Below are 21,021 nucleotides of genomic sequence, written 5' to 3' on the forward strand. Positions count from 1 at the left end.
CAGTTCACAGCACTTCATAGTACACGGCTTCAAATCACAGTCCCTAAACACACTGGAATTTACTGTGTTCAGTTTCCGTGGGCGACTGCACGCTGTTGTAAAGTTTCTTACAGCTTCATTTCCTTATCCAGTAATCGCCACTCACTGGGGACGGTAATAATGGTCTTTAATTTACTTAATTTGTACACATTCTGTCTGATTGTGGATTAGTGGAGTCCAAACTCCTTAGAAATTGTATTGCAACCTTGTAATTGTATTTCCAGCCTGATAAGTTTCGATAACACTTCTTCTAAAGTCCTCAGAAATCTCCTTTGTTCATGCCATGATATAACTCCACAAATAATAAAACAGTCTCTGAATCCTGAATGTTAATGTGATTACCCTTCAGATAACATCTACAATAGCCTATAGGTACCTTCACACTAAATGACTTTGCAGCGATAACGACAGCGATCCGTGACATTACAGCGTCCTGGATAGCGATATCGTTGTGTTTGACACGCAGCAGCGATATGGATCCTGCTGTGATATCGCTGGTCGTTGCTGAAAGTTCAGAACTTTATTTGGTCGTCAGATCGGCGTGTATCGTTGTGTTTGACAGCAAAAGCAACGATGCCAGCGATGTTTTACAATGGTAACCAGGGTAAATATCGGGTTACTAAGCGCAGGGCCGCGCTTAGTAACCTGATATTTACCCTGGTTACCATTGTAAAAGTAAAAAAAAAACACTACATACTCACCCTCTGATGTCTGTCACGTCCCCCGGCGTCCGCGCTGCTGCTCAGAGCTTCCTGCACTGAATGTGTCAGTGCCGGCCGGAAAGCAAAGCACAGCGGTGACGTCACCGCTGTGCCCTGCTACTGCCGGCACTTACACAGTGCAGGGAAGCGGACGCCGGGGGACGCGAATGTAAGTATGTAGTGTTTGTTTTTTTACATTTACACTGGTAACCAGGGTAAACATCGGGTTACTAAGCGCTTAGCAACCCGATGTTTACCCTGGTTACCCGGGGACTTCGGCATCGTTGGTCGCTGGAGAGCTGTCTGTGTGACAGCTCTCCAGCGACCACACAGCGACGCTGCAGCGATCGGCATCGTTGTCGATATCGCTGCAGCGTCGCTTAGTGTGAAGGTACCTTATGACAATTGTTAAAGCTCATCAGAGTGGTTGACTGGTGTGCCACATACAAGTGGGTTCCTTGCAAGGAACTACGTTTTACAATGTCCATATGTCATAGATTAGATGTTATGTGAAGGATTATCGCATCATCATTGGGGGAATTTTTTTTTACATTTGGAGGTGCATGATGACAGAATATAGAGAGAATATTTCAGATGACCTGAACTTTTAGGGTTATGACCTTACTAAGAACAATGAAGAATTGCATTATTATAAAATTAGGTAATGGATTCTGATGTCAGAATCTTTCCAGATGGTTATTCGAAACTAATTCAACCTATAAAATTTGGGGATAAAAAAAAAAGTTCTAATAAGATAATGGATAAAAAAAAAAACTTGCTGAAAGTTTACAAAAGTTAATGGATTTCTGGCATGGGGTGCAAGTAATTCATATGATGAGGTGTGAACACAATTTTGCATGGCATTCTCACAAGAAACGTTGGGACATCGATGCCTGGTTGGTCCCTATGAGAACAATAACAGAAAGCTGTGAGACAGAACAGCAAAGCATTAGGGAAGAAAACGTCCCCGAGGATTACTAAGGCAAATTACATCAGGATACGTCTGCATGGAGCATATGTTTTTTCAAGCATGGCTTCCAATTTATCCTCAAGTCCTGATTGGCAGGAACTAAGGGCAGGAGAGCTAAGCCGACCGTTGAGCTTTACGGTGTCATAAGAGCTTCAATGAAGGGTTGCAAAGGATTTGACAAATAGCAAAGTAATGAAGAGTCTTGTTAATGTGACCTGGAGAAGATAAAGGATTAATCACACTATATATGCCGAGTCTCATTCATAAAGAATAAACAAGCCGTTCATCATGTGCACCTACCAGGACTTAAGAAGTCAGAGCTTTAACTCTCATTAGACCATTAAGTTTAACTCTTTAATGAATTATAGTGTCTAATTAACTCCTTAAGAAAAAGACAATTTTGGCCTTAAAGTGAAAAAAAAATACAAATCATGAAACAAACAGTACTAGGTGTATTAACTATTTCACTCTCGTGCATGTTTGACAGCATCTCTCCACTCTTGGTTTTGAATACCACAAAGGGGTGCAAGAAAAGTTGATAAAACAACTCCTCCTTCTATGACATCACTTCCTGCTTCACATCTATTGGTTGACAGTTCAAATTACAGACTTCCTGTTCTGCCTCTGATTGCACATAGAAATAATACTGCCCTAGCTGCTTTCTTTTATTCCTTTCTGTAGGCAATTCCTATTCCGCAGAGTTAAAGAATACATTTTAACCTGAACTTAGGCCAGGTTATTTTTTTTTTCTATTTCAACTCCATCTATTCCATTGGCAATCACTTACTTTTTTTATTTTAAATGCTTTACTACTTCTTAGAAAATATAGAAATATTTTTTTTATAAGCATCGGTACACCATACAACCCGACGTATGTTTCGGAGAATAGCCTTCTTCTGGCATCACCTGAAGAAGACTGGTTGCCGAAACGTGCGTCGGGTTGTCTGGTGTGCTCCACATCTTGTTTACAGGTAGCTACTGCTCTTCTATTCCATAGTAAATTAGTGTTTATATTTGGTATGGGTTGGGGGTTTCTTGACCTTTCACTGTGACTTGCTATTTTTTTTAGTTCCCTTCCATTTATGGGTAATACCTCCGTTTATTATGCGTATTGCATATCCTTAACCCCTATTAGAATAACATTCTGGATCTATAAACAGTTGCTGCCCATGAATGTTTAGTTTATGGGACTGGCGTCACATTCTGCTCTCCAACAATGTCTTTGTATGTGTGTTTTTAATTTTTGTATTTGATATGTTAAAACTCCACAATTTTTCCATCTACGATTCTGCTTTTGTATATACTGAACGAGTTTTGACGTTCATGCAGAAATTTATTCCGACAAATTTTGGGGTATACTATTGGTAATATATGATGTTGTGCCTGTGGACATTTTTATTTAAACTTACTGAAATGTATGATCGAAGCTGGCAGAAGATTGCATGTTCAAATGAAAAAAAGTTTAAAAAGTTCAATAAAGTTTTGAAAACATGCAAAAATACAACTTAAAAATGTATTTTTTACAAAATCTTGTACCATGGCAAAAAAAAAAGATTAAAAAAAAGAGTTTACTTGTTATAATATTCACGACTTCCACTTTATGCGAAAATAGTTGCGATGGAAAACCCATTGTACAATAGTATTCAAGCCAAACCTGTAATGATATCTGTAGGTTTTTATTAGTATACTGCAGCCATCATTTTGGTCTGTCATCTCAATGCTTTTAAAAGCTTCAGTGATTCAGTGCAGCGAAAGCCTAAAGTTACGGCTTAACTCTACCGCGACAATGAAATCCGTAAAGCTAAAGGATTTGGGCACGGATATAGACAATAGAAAGGAAAGGTGCCATCTTATGCCATTTGGCATTCTATGCTTTTAAGATGTAACACTTATGTACAAAAAACCTGGGCGCATCTGGAGGAAACTCAACAGCATAAAAGCACTAATGGAATAGAAGGCTCAGCTGACACTGTACAGAGGGAATATTGCTTGCCAAAATCACCTATCCAGAGACAAAGCTTGAACCTACAAAAAGCAACTTAATGAATCTTTTGAAAAGTTGTAGCCTCTCTGACAAACACCAGCTGCCTCAGTAATAAACCAGTGGTGCACTAACCTTGTGAACACCTTTAATTTAGAGCTCCAGCATGCATGCAAAATGTGTCCGTGGGATATTTACCGCGTGTAACGCACAGGGCGTTTTAACTCACTCTTGGCCAGAGTTTAGGAAAACTGAAAGTCTCCCCAACCAAGAAAAATAAAATACAATCTATACAACTATTATGAATTTGGATTAGCAAGTAGCTGATTACAATGTAGATTAAAATATGTTTTTAAAGATGTACTACAGCAATTTTATAGTACAGCAAAAACTACTTTCCAAGATGCCCCTGGCTCTGCAAATACAGTGTAGGGGAAATTTCTTTAAATTGCATTTGCTCTGTCTTATCTAAGAGCAGCAGTGGTAGAACAGAGGTAATTAATTTCTGTCCTTTCCAACTGCAAGATTTCATTGTATGATTTATGATACAGCTTCAGCCTGTCTCCCCTGCCTCCTGCTTGTGAAAGTATTGTCCCTGTTAGATCAGCAGGAGGCAGGGGAGACAGACTGAAGCTAAATTCTATAAGAGTCAGTGGAGATTTTGCAGACAGTGATCACAAAAGTATAACTACATTTTTATTTGGGCATAAATTGTATTTGGGGGACTACCACATCATTAATTTCTGGTTAGAAAGCAGCCTGAATGAAGTATTGGGGGAAATGTTATAACACAAAATTTTAAAAGTTATTTTTTTTAATCGGCATATAATGTCAATATATTATGCTATTACAAATACACCCAGACACCAGTTGAGACTGCCCTGTAAATGTTGTCAGGGTTAAGCTTATTTTCATTCCTCCAACCACAGTAATATTGTGTCCAAAGTTGGATATGATTGTCAGTCCTGAGCAGTGTGGCTTGGAATCCAGCACAGGAGTGAGATACACACTTACTAGAAAGCAGCACAGTCTGTCCCTCTGCTTCTTCTTTTCACTTTCCTCCTCTCTCCTTCTTTATAGGCTTCAGTAGGAGACTATAATTTGATCCCTCAGTTAGTTGGCAGTCAGGCTTAAATTGATGATTATGAATTTTTGCAGTTTTTCCGAGTAATCAGTTCAGAATGCAAGGGGGAAAAAAGTGGCTATTCAATGTTTCTTGTATTAATTTGTACTAGTGATTTATGTAAAGTTTACCAAAAGGACAGTTTACATTCAAAGTTTATAAAATTACAAGACCTCATTGAGCAGCTATAGATGTAGGTTATTTTCTAGACAGAAATGTGTTGGAGTAGCAATGTCATATTTTTTGTCTCTACATTTTTTAAGTTAGTGGACTCTTCATAATATGATGATAGGCCTGTGTTTTGAGCCAATCAGCTGTCATTGTCCCGTTTCTCCTCCTTCCTTCTCACAGCTTTCAGTTTTACAATCAGAGAAACTGCAGCTTCATACCCCTCCTCTCTGTCTCCTTATTATTTGAAAACTATATTACACCACATAGGAACTGAGGTGTTTTCTGGACATTTTTAAAGAGCGCAAGATAAGAGAAAAGCAATCTATATGTTATTTTAAGGATACTATTTCCCCAGTAAGCTATATTACAAATATATATATTTTTTCATGTTTTTATTTTTACAGCTTCTTTTATCTGTTACTAATCTCGGTATTGTTTGACATCAGCAGTGACAAATGCAAGAAATTAGTGTTTTAAATAATAGTGTATTGATTTGATTTTTTTTCTACACGATAGACAAGCATAGGAAAAAAATAATGCCATCATCATCACCCATATGCGTATTTGTGAGCTGAGGTTGACCCCTGGATCAGATGATGTTACTGATTGTGTTGCCTGTAGCTTGATCAATATACATTTCAAAGACTCATGCTTCCAGCACGTCAAATGCAAATGTGTCAGTGGACGCCTCATCTCCAGGTATATTCTCTGTCAAAACAACATGATGTCTCGGCGGCTGAGGGAGGTTGCCTCCAGCGCTACAGATCACAGGCCAAGAGCAGACTGAAGATTAAAGTCTTGGAGCATTACTATTCAGTGCTTACAAAGATCTGAGGCTACAATGTGATGCTGTTTGAGTCCGACTTCTGCAATGGAGCTATGGGGACCAGAGAAAATTTGGGTATACATGTCATGAAACAAGAGCTGAGCCTTTATAAAGTGCCAATATAATGTTTCCTTGACTCAATACCATTGTTCAGCTTTTTTAAGCTCTAGAATGTATATTTCCAAACTTGTGGCAGAACTGGAGGAACTTCCAAACCCAATAAACAGAGAACTTGGCCCTCATAAGAGTGCAAAGTTCTACGGGTGCTTGGGTACCTATTACTATGAGTGACGTGTTTTCATCTACAGCAACTCGAAACCCAGACCTCATCTTCTACCCCCAAAAAATAATCATTTTCCCAGAATTTATATTTATAGAATCTATATATTTACCAATAAAAAAAATACAATAATTAAATGTTGTACCCATAGCTGGTAACCTGGTTCCATGTATCATCGGGGGCCAATGCAGCGCCCCAGAGTCCTGGTCGTTGCAGTACTGTTGCTCCGCCACTAAGGGAAGTGATGGTACGTCTGATGGCACCTAAGGAGTTCACCTGACCAGGTATCACAGTCACACACTACACTTCACACTCCGGCCACCAGGGGGAGCAAAGGGTTCTATGTATTAGGCCACTCCTCACAATCTGGTAAAACTGGGGGCTGGATAGGAAGTTAGGGAGAGGCTGACTGGGTTTTGCCCAGGCAACCCCTAGTAAGAGAAGAGGTTGCTTGGGAGGATTCAGGGGGGTCCCTGTCAGGGGTGGGATCCTGACAGAGGCCTAGCAAAAAGGACAGATCGTTACGGAGCCGCGCCTGCACTTCATTGCGGCGGCATCTTAAGAAAGGACAAGAAGCGAGGTTTATTGTGGAGAAGTGAGAAATGAGATCACAGCACAAAGGCAAAAGAACCAGGAGGAGTCGTGCCCCGAGATCGGCAACATTCTACTGAGGTGCGTAGCCGGTGGCCGGATCGCCGAGGAAGTATTGGGCTCCACGCATTACTTCAAAACAACGGCAGGGCAGTTAATTATAGGTTGGCTGTCTCACCTAATTCACCTAAGCAGACAACGGAGGCAATTGTGGGAGAGGGGCGTCTCTAGGGTCCCTATAAAATAACTCCAGGCCTACCCGTCATACGGGTGCGTCCTATCCATATCATCTGGGGGACGGAGAGAAAAAGCAGAAACATACACGACAGTTGTGAGGACTATCCCATGGTGCTCAGCAGGGAAGTACTACAACACCCAGGCGCTAGTAGGTAGGCACAGATTTCCACCTGCAAAGGGAACTCTGGATGTGCCATCGGACCGGCCGGTCTCAGCCAGCCCTGTTAGCAGTGCTCTGGATTGCGGATGCCGAAGCCTTCAGTAAAGAGGTAAAGAGACTGCAACCCTGTGTCATCGTTATTTACTGCGACCTACACCACCACCTACACCTTTTATTGGGCACCCCTTAGCAGGACCACGGACCGGGTCAGGCCACCGTGACATTCCCAGAACCGAGAGACCCGGTACAGAGTACCCCGCTGTCCTGCGTCTGGGGGCCGCTCCACCAACTTCACTGATTTATTCATCACGACCACTAGCTTTGATTTACCCTCTTCATGATCTTGCAATTTTCTGTTTTTCCCAGAGCCATCAAGTGCCGGAAAGATGGAGGCTCAGCGTCTGAAACCGCATCAAAAGGCAGGGAGAATACCTTTGACGTATTATAAGTCAAAGGTCGTGAAGAGGTTAAAGAGGTTATCCAGAGGAGAATAACTATTTAAAAAGTAGCTTGGACCAGTAAAACTAGTAAAAAATGGTGCTATTTAAGTGAGTAAAATAAATAAATAAAATGAAAAGAAAAAATAATACTCACCCTCACATATCCCCATTCTGGTGTTTATCCAGTTCCCATGGGCCTCCAAGAAAATGGCTGGAAGCTTTTTTTTATTTTACAGAAGAAATAAATTTTGGAAAAATCAAATAATTCCATACAATAAAACAACTCCAATACATTACAAAAGATAAACATACACTAATACAGCGGAACAGGACCTAAATACAATGCTTTCAAGCATAAGCATACAGAAATAAGGTAACATGTATAAATCATACAAAAATCAAACAAATATAATGCAAAATAAATTCAAACAAATAAACAACTAAATGAAAATAAAACAAAACATAACGGAGGAAAAATGATTGACCTAACTCAAAAAGAAAAAATTAAAGGAACAATATAATTTAAACAAACAGAATAATGAAGAAAACAAAAAGCGCCGGTGACACGATAATGTAAAAAATGTCATAATGTGAAATTAATTCAAGAAGGTATCATGGCATAGACATACACGCTGCAGATGCGACACCCCTTCTTTTCTCTGCTGCAGCCCAGTGGAATTCAAGCCACTCGTTTCCCCCCTCCCCCCAGGAATGTCTTTGTTTGCCCTGTGAAGCCAAAACATAAAGAGTAGAAAGAGGAGTGCCTTTCCTATCTCAGCCCACTCAGTGATGTCACGACAAGAGGGCATATCTTAACCCTGGTGAGTTGTGAATCAGTCTTGGCCCAGGAAGCAAGCTAACAGCAGCTCTGCAAGCTGTCTGATGCACCTTGCTGTGCAACTAGGAGATGAAATGATCTGAACGCTATGTAAGTGTTTTTTCAACTTTAACTTCATTTTATTTGTAATTGCATGGTACATATCATTTGTCTTCTTTATAATATCTTTTTATACTTTGTAAACACTGCCTACCTTTTTTGGAGTAAAATATACAATTTATTAGCTTGTCTTTCCTTGTTCTATAACGAACTGTTGCGTCCTCTGAGGTGAATTACGCTACTGATTTGGGTTAGCTCCGGACCCATTAATACTTGGAAAATCTGAGCTGGTGGCATCATACTTTGTCCTGTGCAATCGTGCGTCTTTGCAGCGACCGGCGGCGTTGATAATTATTGCTCCCGCCTGTGTGGGAGTAGTTATATTGCCCTTGCTGCAGCATGTACAATAGCCAGTACATAGCAGGCAGCCTTTCTGGTGACTAATTACCCGAGGTGCAGTACCCTAAATGACCTGAGGGTAAGGGGGACTCCGGAGAGCTGCAAGTTCCAAACTGGAACTGGGAAGTGGGATATAGATAAGTCCCCTTCAGAAGGAACTAGGGGTAACCAAATAACCCCGGATCGTGACAAATTGTTGTGAGTGGTGGGGATGACAAAGGTATCTTCCCTGTGAATTGTGACAGATTGGTGGGATCCCAGTGGGATCTGTCTCTGTCTTTGGACAAATCAAATATGAAGAAGAAGTCTGGGCTGCAGCTGATCTTTGGCTTCCTCTTCATGTTCAATTTGTCCGAAGGTAGAGACGGTGACACCAGTGCCGATTGCTGTCGGCGTCATGTTTCACAACACCGCATGGGAGCCCTGGAGAGAGCGAGTGCTGATACCGTGGGAGCGGGAGGTGAGTATAAGCTTTATTATGTTAGGGCCAAGCGAGGGGTATGAGAAGAAGTTGTACAAGTAGCGGATAACTTCTTTAAATACTATTATATACAATGTTACACATATTAAACTTATAAACTCAGTACAACCTGAAACAGAACAATAGCAAACCAGCATACAAAAATACTTACCCACTGGCCCCACTGCCAGATATTACTTATGTATATCGTAGCTATGCTAATAGTATGTGACCTGTCATTTTTTTCTGGATAAGCAACTGCACACCAATCTCTGCGGTGAGAGAAAACTTCATCTTCAGTCCGTGAGCCCTTTAAAGGGAATCTGTTAGCTCCTTTTTGCTATGTAATGCGAGAGCAGCATAATATGGGGCAAAAGGCCCTGATTTCACTAAACCTTGAAAGTTACACTATATGGACAACAGTATTATATTCCCTCCACAGTATGGCGATATAACAGCTCCTGGACTTCTGGGAAGGATTTGTACAATATGTTGGAGGTGGCCAGGATCACTATGAGAGGCCGGGATCACTATATGCATTCTAGTTCATCAGAAAAAGGTGTTGTATGGGGTTGCGATCAAGGTTCTGTGCGGGCCGCTCATATTCTTCTTACCAAACTCACCCAGCCATGTCTGTATGGAGCTTGTGCACTGGGCTCAGACATGGGGAACAGAAAAGTGTTCCTCAAACTGTTCTCCCAAAGGTCAAAGCTACAATTGTCCAAAAACTCTTGTGTTGAAGCATTAAGATTTCCATTCACTGAAACCAAGTGCCCCGACTAGGGTTGAGCAAAACGGGTCGGCCATTTTCAGAAGTCGCCGACTTTTGGCAAAGTCGGGTTTCATGAAACCCGACCCCTGTGTGGGGTCGGCCATGAGGTCGGCGATCTTCTGAATCTGGTATCGGAATTCCGATACCGAGTTCCGATATGTTTGCGATATCGGGAATCGGTATCGGAATCCATATTTAAGTGTAAAATAAAGAATCAAAATAAAAAATATTGATATACTCACCAGGGCGCGTCCGAGGGTGAGTATATCAATATTTTTTATTTTGATTCTTTATTTTACACATTAATATGGATCCCAGGGCCTGAAGGAGAGTTTCCTCTCCTTCAGACCCTGGGAACCATAGTATCCCATTGCACTGCATTGGGTTTCGTGTTTCGCCCGACCCCGACTTTTATATCCTATAAAAATAAAAGTCGCTCAACCCTAGCCCCGACTCCAATGTATGTTTCGCACAGTGCTTTCTCAAGAGCTTTCTCACTCCTTGAGAAAGCTCAGTTCGAAACGTAAGTCGGAGTGGGGGCTCTCCCTATGTCTTATTGTGTTTCATTATGATTGCAATTTATTTCTTGATCCATTATTTTTGGTAATCATCGGTGTTCTTATTCATGAAGTATTCTCATACACTTTTTATTTTATTTATAAATAAGCACCTTGATGACATTTTTCTATTATTTATTGAAGTTTTGCACCCCTACAATTTCACTGCGCATATATAGATTTCTTTAACATATTGTCATAGTGTTTTTGCTCCTTGTCTGATATGACTTTCATAGCATGTACCATGTAAATCCTCAATCAATATTGTTTTTTATCATATTCATGTACGTGCAAAATATTTTTATAATACATTGTTCAATAAAACTAATATGTTTAACTAATTGCAGTGGATAAATGTCTCTTTATAGGTTCATTAGCGTCTTTGATCCACTGATAACATATGCTTTGTTATTAGTGTTGCATCTATAGATTGCCAAAAAAATGCAAAGGGAATCTCCCATAAAATGGTACAAATATAAACATCAAAACATCAACTCATCACGCGACAAACAAGCCCCCGCATTGCTCCATTGATTGAAAAATAAAAAAAAAGTTATAGGTCTCATAAAAACTTTTTTTTTCTTAAATTTTTTTAAAGTTAAGAATTATTTTAAATATTTAAACAAAATGTATGTTTGTTATATGGGTATTATGTGCCCAGGTCCTTTTTACTGCACAAATAACACCATAAAAAGAAAAGCCAAAAAACGACGACAGAATTGCATTTTTCACCACTCCACTTGGATATTTTTCTTTGCCATTTTCCTTTATCCTATTTAGCAAAATGAATGGCGCCATTCAAAACTACAAACAATTAAGCCGTCACATGCCTATATTGTCGGAAAAAATTTAAAAATGTTGACAATATCTTTTGCACTTACTGGAGGGTCTTGGATCAATTTTTTTTTCCAGGGGCTTCCACCATTCCTGACCCAGTACAACATATGTGCATGTGTGTGTTTATGACTTTACATTCACATCCAGAGCCTTAATATATGAATCTATAAAATCATTTTACTCCCTAATAAAGTATAATAAAGATTAAAACTGGAAATAAACTAAGAAGACCAACTGCTAATAATTTATGGCACTGTCACCGAATGCTGTAGCCCTCCGTCTGTCGTCTGTCCCTAATAAATACGAAATGGTCAAATGTTCCAGTGCTCGGTGCTGAACCACCCTGGAGGCTATCACCTGTTCTCAGCTGACAGCAGCGCTCCTATAAACGGGTAGAAGCAGTCACATCTGCAGGATTTCCATGGACGTACCGTGATACTTTGTTGTATAAAGTTTCAAAACAAAGGAAACATATACGGAATAAAATACCAAATTGTGCTCTGGAATGACCTAATTTATTCCCTATATAGTGGCGGTGTCAGGTGCGTTCATAATTCACTGCTGTAAATATTCTGGCGTGTCTTAAATAGCGCCTGTGCTTGGTCCCTTAAAGGAATTGGCAAGTTATCACGTATTCTGTACTTATTGATCGCCGGGGATTTGAGCCCTAGAACCCCATTGATTTTGAGAACGTTTTGTTACAATGGAGTGATGTTATTTTTTGTGAAGCATCATTACGTTCTGCAGCGCCTCACAGACCCCATTGGCGGTCACAGTCTAAATTCCTGATCAGTATGTCTTTGTTCCACAAACTCCTTGTTGATGTTTTCTTGGAGAGATTTAAACCAAGGACCGCAGCGCCGCAAAGCAGAAGAGCTTTCCACTGAGCTGCCGTACTGTCCGGAGTGTTGGACGTGCGTGTGCGCCACAGCTCCATTCATTGAGGTCTATACCACCTTGGAAACCTTCAAAAAGAATCTGAAGACCCACCTCTTCCGACAAGCCTACAACCTGCAGTAACCACCGATCGACCAAACCGCTGCATGACCAGCTCTACCCTCACCTACTGTATTCTCACCCATCCCTTGTAGATTGTGAGCCTTCGCGGGCAGGGTCCTCTCTCCTACTGTATCAGTTATGACTTGTATTGTTCAAGATTATTGTACTTGTTTTTATTATGTATACCCCTCCTCACTTGTAAAGCGCCATGGAATAAATGGCGCTATAACAATAAATAATAATAAATAATAATAATAATACTCTATCTCCAGTGGTCCCATAGACAAAGAATGTTGCTGTTTTCTTGCATTTAAAGAAGCACTTCCATCAAAATGTATACCGCTTAATATATTGGAATTATATTATATGGCAATGTGTACTTACAATTGCTCATTTTGCCTTTCTACACACTTAATTCTTCTCTTTTCCATCACGTGATTAAAAACTGACAATCTGAATCCTTCTAAACTCTATGTAGAAACAGGAGATCAATTTTCCTTTCACAAGTCATTAGTCAGAACTCAGAAGTCAATGGTAGGGGGAAGAGAACTGCAGTTTTGCCCAGGGCAGGATGTGTGCATCAGTGAGCATAGAGAGTCCCCCGATTGTGGGGGATACAGCTGCTCCAGACTGGAGAGCAGTGAGAACAGGGATCAGCTCAACGGCATTTTCCCCAGGCAGAATACGGGGCCCAAGACCAGGATGGGAGCTGATGAACAGATGGGACCCGAATGGTCAGTAGAGACAGCAGGGAAAGCATAGGAACTGTTGACCTCTGTGAACTGTACCCCTGGATGTGATGGATACCTTGCCGTTTAGTAAAGTTTAATCATTGGAACAAAGATTGCGACTCTGTGGTGCTTCCTGGGATTAGGATTCTAGCTGACACAGTGAGTACTCATCTCTTCATGTGCAAGGGGCCAGGGTGCTCACTGACTGTTGCGTAGTGGACTCGCCCACGACTACCACCCCGTGCCACCTTGTTACAATGTAACATTTAAGCTTCCCAGCCCTTGCCCATACTTAGGCACAGAAGAAGGAAGTTATTGGGAACCTCTTTAGCTTCAAATAAGGGCTGCAACCTGAATATTGCAGCTGGATGTTTGGAGTGTTTTCAATTTTTCTTTGCCTTAAAATATAACCAAACTATTCATGCATAACTGTTAAATCAAATGCACATGGCTGAACCATGTAACATAGGCTGCATTGCAGTGGCGCAGGAACAGCATAGCCCAAAACTGGGTGAAATAATTGGCTTATGTGTTTAAAGATTTTTCTGACACATCGATCACTTAGCATATAAAAGTATTTTCCAATATTCCTTAAAGTGTCTTCAGCCTCCTGAGAATAAGCATTGGCAAGTGGTGTGCTGTAAAAGGAAACTATCTCACTGTCTATGATGTCTGATCTGAGTGTTGCATGGTATAGAGTAGAAGGTGGTGATTGACAGTTTTTGCAGTGTAACTGTGTAGAAAGCAAGCATTGGGTGAAGGGATGGGGCAGATTTGCCAAAGACCCCATCCCTAAAAGGGCTTCAGCCTTTACAAGACAGAAACTGCACTGATAATGCTAGTCATGCATTCTCAGTGCAGTTTCTAAGGATCGAAATGTAGAAGGAACTTTTGTGACATCATAGTCACGTGAGTGTGAGTAACATGCAGTCCTTTTGTGTGTGTGTGTGTAAAATGCAGTCCTTGTGTGTTTGTGTGTGTGTGTGTAGCATGAAGTGTGTGTAACATGTGGAATGAGTCCGATACTTAAAGAGATGTGTCACAGCGGTGGCGACGCGGTCCGTGGCCCTGGGCGCCCAAGTAAAAGGGACAGTCTTTAAAGGGGTTTTGAGAATAAAGTTTGTTCGCGATGCCACCTATGGTATTTGGTCAAGGATGACTGATGCTGCTTAAAGGGGTCCGCTGGGGTAATGTTACGGCAGCTGGGATGGCATTATTATTATTATTTATTATTATAGCGCCATTTATTCCATGGCGCTTTACATGTGAGGAGGGGTATACATAATAAAAACAAGTACAATAATTTTAAACAATGCAAGTCACAACTGGTACATGAGGAGAGAGGACCCTGCCCGCGTGGCCTCACAATCTACAAGGGATGGGTGAAAATACAGTCGGTGAGGGTAGAGCTGGTCGTGCAGCGGTTTAGTCGATTGGTGGTTTCTGCAGGTTGTAGGCTTGTCGGAAGAGGCGGGTCTTCAGTTTCTTTTTGAAGGTTTTGATGGTAGGCGACAGTCTGATATATTGTGGTAGAGGGTTCCAGAGTAGGGGTGATGCACAAGAGAAATGGTATGGCTTCCCACAGGTGAAGCTGGGTCCCCAGGGCTCCTGTGTAATAGGGATAGGTGATAGGTGGTGCAGAAAGAAACGGAGGACACAGAGTTGCAGTCTCTTTACCTCTTTACTGAAAGGTTCAGGCATCCACAATCCAGGGTACCGGATCACAGATGCTGGTATGGTCAGGCCGGCTTGGAAGCAAGTTAGGAATCCCCCTAACCATGTGGGGAAGGAAGCCTTCCCTATAGGGCTGTGGTGTACTCCCTTGCTGCCTTAGGCCTCTCACGAGGTCCTCTCTCTGTCCTCCTTTAGGTAGGACACTAACCTGTATCACAGGTGGCTCGAGCCTTTTTACAGGATCTCTATCATTACCCAGGCTCTCTGTGCCACTGTGTCTTTGGATTTTGGGGTGGACAGGTGCCTTGCAATCCAGCTGTCCCGCTGGTTTCTGCTGTGAGACGTAGAGTACTTCAAAACCTCGGTCTTCCGGCTACCAGTATTTGCGCTCAGCGTGGAGGAAGCTCAGTTGCATCTTCTCTCTCCAGCTCTCAACTCTCCTGTGCTTCTTTCCTCCTTCACTGTCTCTATATACTGTCCTGTTCTCATTCTTTCTAGGAGCTGCAGCACCTCTCGTGGCTGCACAGCCCCCTCCTTCTCTCTCAGACTCTCACCGTCTGCTTCATCTCCGTTCTGTTCCTCTGACAGACTGCCTAACTCCTCCCCCAGACCAGAATATATATATATATATATATATATATATATATATATATCTATACAGGGAAGCTCCCCTGAAACTAGGTACAGAGCTCCCCCTTCTGGCCTGGAGTCAGAACTGTGTTGCATGTATGTGAATACCTGATAAAAGAGATCCTTCCTTGCTTCCAAGCGTGGCATCACTCTCCCCGTGAGGAAAGCAATGCCACTGTAACAACCAGCAACCTGTGGTGTTACATGATGCCCTTGTGTGTGTGTGTAGCATGGAGAGTGTGTAAGATGCAGTTTGTGTGTGTGTGTGTGTGTGTGTGTGTGTGTGTGTTTGTAGCATGGAGTGTATGTTTGTAACATAGGGAATGTTTTGTGTGGGCCATGCAGTTTGTGTGTGACATACAGTATGTTTATAATGCACAATTAAAAATATTGGCAGTGCAGGTGAATAATCTCAAACGTAAACATATTGGCAATCGTCCAGCTAACGAGCAAAATGCTCATTCATCGTTTAACATTCTGACATCGGCTTGTGTAAGCGTAAACTAAATGTTTGATTCCGATGGAGCAATATGTTTCCATTTTGGGCTCCACTTTGGTTAACAAAACTGTATACAGAGATACCTGTCAATCACTCCTCCCACTGGACTCGTAAGCATATAAAGAGCAAAGATATAAATTACAAGTTATACTGATTCTTCTGCCCTCCCCCCAAAAAAACCCGAAACCTATATACCGATCTGCTCTGCTCAATGTACATTATATCATGCTACCTACAGATATGAATGTATATACAACGCTAACAAATTCAGTTTAAAGGGGTGGTCCAATTTTGTTTATTTATTATATTTAAGGATCAGAATGGGTAAAAAAAAATGGGAAACGGGCAGATCATAGGAATCGTTGCAGCCAATCACTGGCTGGTGCGTGCAACTTCTGTGGCCTCTGATTGGCTGCAGGTATTTTCTTTGTGTTGAGAGGGCCTAGGGAGTGGAAACCACAGGTTAGAAGTCAGGAGAATAAGGAAAATGCAATCAATGAGGAACATATTTTTTTAGCATCTTATCATAGTGCACAACAAGCCCTTTAAGTTTGGAAACCTTGACCCCAATGCTGACTTTGACTTACAGGGGGTGTCAATGCTTCTGGTTCGAGTCTGAAGTCACTCTCTGTGACTGCAGACTTGTGATTCCTTGTGTCAGAACTCTCCAGTATCAGGAGCAAGCGAGTGCGTGACCGCAAATATGTGATTTGCAAGTGAATTGAGGGAGGCCAGACATGCTTAGTCAGAATGTGACTGCAAGTATACAAGGCATATACTTACTGTTAGGGTTGGTGGACTGATCTAAATAAAATAAACAATAAAGCGCAATCGCAACCCGGGGTCCACCGTGCAGAGATGGAAAACTGCTGCTAGTATACAATGACGGAACACACGGCGAGTGATTGTCTGTACACACTGGGTTAACGCCACTCAGTGCGAACAGGATGCTAAGTTCCAAACTCTGTTACTCCACATTAAGTGCTTTGTCCTGTTAAACAGCACAAGGCAAGCACATGAACTGAACTCGCACACAGAAACGAAACAGAAGCTCTGCAACTGAGCTGTGTCACTCGCACACCAAAAATAAACTGATGCTCTGCAACTGAGCTGTGTCATTCGCACACAGAAATTAAACAGATGCTCTGTAACTGAGCTGGGTCACTCGCACACAGAAACAAAACAGATGCTCTGAGCATAATTCCCTGACTAGGGTTGAGCTTCCTCTGAAACTCTACTGTGCTAACCACACACATGTAGGTAACAGATGCTAAGCGAAACAGCTAATTGCCCCCACTGACACTAGCTGCTTGTCTAGGTGTACAGTCCCAAAGCTCAGAAAGACATATTACACTTACAGACAAAGTAGAAGGGTCTACACCACCATAGCTACACACAAATGATACTAGCATGCCCGCTTGCGCCACTGAGGGCTTTTTATACATAAGGCTCCACCCCAAACACTTACGCCCAGTCGGGCGAGCCATCGACAACCCGGTGCTGCCACGGACGTGCTCAGTAAGGAAAACTCTGGGCTTAGGCTCCAGAGTGGCAGTCTGCTCCTTTATAACACTGGTTACAAAGGCCTTAGCTGGATAGCCTACAGTAACCAACCGTATACCACGAGCCTGAGCTAGACACTGACGTCTATGCTGAGCAGCACCTGCCACGGCCGAGCCCGAATGTGAGACCGCCGAGGCAGACAAGCCTTGGGATCTACCCCGTGCAGCTGGAGAATCCTGGCTCCTACCACTTACTGTCACATAACCGCTCACTCCTGACATCTACACTGGAGAATCCTGACTGTGCAGTCACTTAGCAGTCCCAAACCTGAACAACCCACTTAACCTTGCAGCTAAGATCGATTTGCATAAAAATTGTATTTTGAACATAATGATTAAATAAAATAAAACACCAAGTTTAATATCAAGGAATCCAACAACCTCGTCCTTTTAGGTAGCTAGTTGTCATAATTAATCACAGGGTCTTTCAAGCAAATCTGTGGAAAAAGGAACACATTTTTCCCGAACAGACACTTCATCATCATAAACATATTTTTGTAACATTGAAAGAGCTGAATTGGGATTTTCACAGTTGCATTTACTGTTTGAGATGTAATTTACGCTCAAGTAGATCTTACTTATGGCTGTAAGTCTTCCATATACTTCATTAACCTTCGTGCCCTGTTGTTTAGAGCTGCCAAATCCTTTGAGAAATTTGTAAATTGTCAAAGAATGTAAATTCTGCTCCTTCAAAGTCACAGTGAGGGGTCCTTACATCAAGAAGCTGATTGGAGTCAATACGTGCATAATCCAGGTCACTGTCTTCATTGGTGGTCTCCTTTCTCATTCTAATAACCAGCATTGTGCCGTTAAGGTTATGAACATTAATAACAATGTTGTACACAGTGAGTCTTGTCAATGTTGGGTCATGGTTTAACTTTCTGAGATTGTTTTTTTATGTCTTGGAAAGTCATTAATCTTCAGAGAGAGATCTCAGACTCAGAGATCTCCGAGACTCAGTATGACAGCAGTAGCAGTCAAGCAGATGGAGTCTTTAACGCTTTGTTCGAAAAGCAAACTTTTTTTTCCAGTGTATATGAATTAGAGATGAGCAGATCGATTCAACTCGATTTAATGCGATTTCTAAGATTTTGAAATTCGATGCATGGGTCACATACACAAAAAACCTTGCCTGGCAATATTTCTCATACTCCTGAAACATGAGAGAGCAGGCTAATTTTGCTGTGCCACATGGCTTCCCCATAATGTCCTGCAGCCATGACATCTAGCAGATTATCATCATTTGTACAGTGGTGGTCAGTACTGGGGCCATCACAGATCAAGGGTTTCAAGTGAAGCACAGTTTATATGGCAGAGTTGTTTTCCATCCACACAGCCACTAGGTAAGTTTCTCTTGCCTGTAGATTTTAAGCTCCTATAGTCATTGGGGTCCTCTCTCTCTCTCTCTCTTTTGAAAGTGTAAGCTCTTATGATCAGCACAGTCCTCTCTCTCCTGTAGAGTGTAAGCTCTATGGTCAGTGGGGTCCTCTCTCTCCTGTAGAGTGTAAGCTCTATGGTCAGCGGGGTCCTCTCTCTCCTGTAGAGTATAAGCTCTTATGGCCAGTGGGGTCCTCTCTCTCCTGTAGAGTGTAAGCTCTTATGGTCAGTGGGGTCCTCTCTCTCTCCTGTAGAGTGTAACCTCTTATGGTCAGTGGGGTCCTCTCTCTCTCCTGTAGAGTGTAAGCTCTATGGTCAGTGGGGTCCTCTTTCTCTCCTGTAGAGTGTAAGCTCTTATGGTCAGCGGGGTCCTCTCTCTCCTGTAGAGTGTAAGCTCTTATGGCCAGTGGGGTCCTCTCTCTCCTGTAGAGTGTAAGCTCTTATGGTCAGTGGGGTCCTCTCTCCTGTAGAGTGTAAGCTCTTATGGTCAGTGGGGTCCTCTCTCTCTCCTGTAGAGTGTAACCTCTTATGGTCAGTGGGGTCCTCTCTCTCTCCTGTAGAGTGTAACCTCTTATGGTCAGCGGGGTCCTCTCTCTCTCCCGGCCGGATGCGGTAGTTAAATGCCGCTGTCTGCGTTTGACAGCGGCATTTAACTAGTTAATAGCGGCGGGTGATCGCGATTTCACCCGCCGCTATTGCGCGCACATGTCAGCTGTAAAAAACAGCTGACATGTCGCGACTTTGATGTGCGCTCACCGCCGGAGCGCACATCAAAGCAGGGGACCCGACATCGGACGGGATAGTACGTCCGATGTCGGGAAGGGGTTAAAGTAATGATGGCCACTCATTTTTCTTTACTTAGCTGCTTTTTTCTTGCCATAATACAAATTCTAACAGTCTATTCAGTAGGACTATCAGCTGTGTATCCATCAGACTTCTGCTCAACACAACTGATGGTCCCAACACCATTATAAGGCAAGAGATCCCACTTATTAAACCTGACAAGGCACACCTGTGAAGTGAAAACCATTCCCGGTGACTACCTCTTGAAGCTCATCAAGAGAATGCCAAGAGTGTGCAAAGCAGTGTTAATTCATAGTTTTGATGCCTTCAGTGTGAATTTACAATTTTCATAGTCACGAAAATACAGAAAAATCTTTAAATGAGAAGGTGTGTCAAAACTTTTGTTCTGTACTGTATATATATATATTTTATTCCCAGTTAAATGCAAAAGTGATGTACACGTTTCTATTAGGCCACGTTCACACGGTCAGTATTTGGTCAGTATTTTACATCAGTATCTGTAGCCAAAACCAGGAGAGGAACAATCAGAGGAAAAGTAGATATGAACCACTTCACCACTTCTGTATTTATCACCCACTCCTGGTTTTGGCATATAAATACTTACATAAAATACTGACCAAATACTGAATGTAGCCTATTTGAGATTTTTTATTCTAACTGAATTAAATCTACAGAGCGTTTAAAGAAAATTTTGCCTAAAAGAATTTTGTCAAATTCACTCATCTCTAGCAGCAACCTTCAAGCCCTGTTAACCATGTAACACCCTCTAAAATTGGTTTTGAATGTTGGGGCTCTATGTAATGATGAAGCATCCAAAAGACAAGTACAGGAAATCTCCAAAAATATATGCTTTTCATGAGGTTTGTGTGTAAAACCCCTTTAAGCTGCCTCCATGGGCAGGGTGTCCTGTAGTTCTGACCTGAATATGGCGTTGTGCCTCCACCTGATTCTTAGTAGCAGATCTACGGGGAATACGAGAGGACCTTCCTCTTCTCTAAGGGTTTGACACGGGGAACCCCTTTACAGCTCCATACACACTCACAAGAGATGAGATTAAAACAAACCAAAAGCTCAATTTATAGGGGTTAAGTAGTGTAAAATACCGGGGACATAACAAGGAATAACAAACAAATGATTCTAGCTATGTTGATGGCTCACAGTTAAGGATGCCACCTTCCCTTTAATTGACAGCAGACATCTCCCTAACTAACACCACTTAACCACAGATGACTGCAAATAATACAATTCAGCATTGTGGCCTAGTTGCTGCAGATGTTGGCCCGGGTACAGGAAACATTGGTGTACTTAATAACTCAATAACAGC

Source organism: Ranitomeya variabilis, chromosome 3 (assembly GCF_051348905.1).
Source record: "Ranitomeya variabilis isolate aRanVar5 chromosome 3, aRanVar5.hap1, whole genome shotgun sequence".
NCBI lineage: Eukaryota > Metazoa > Chordata > Amphibia > Anura > Dendrobatidae > Ranitomeya > Ranitomeya variabilis.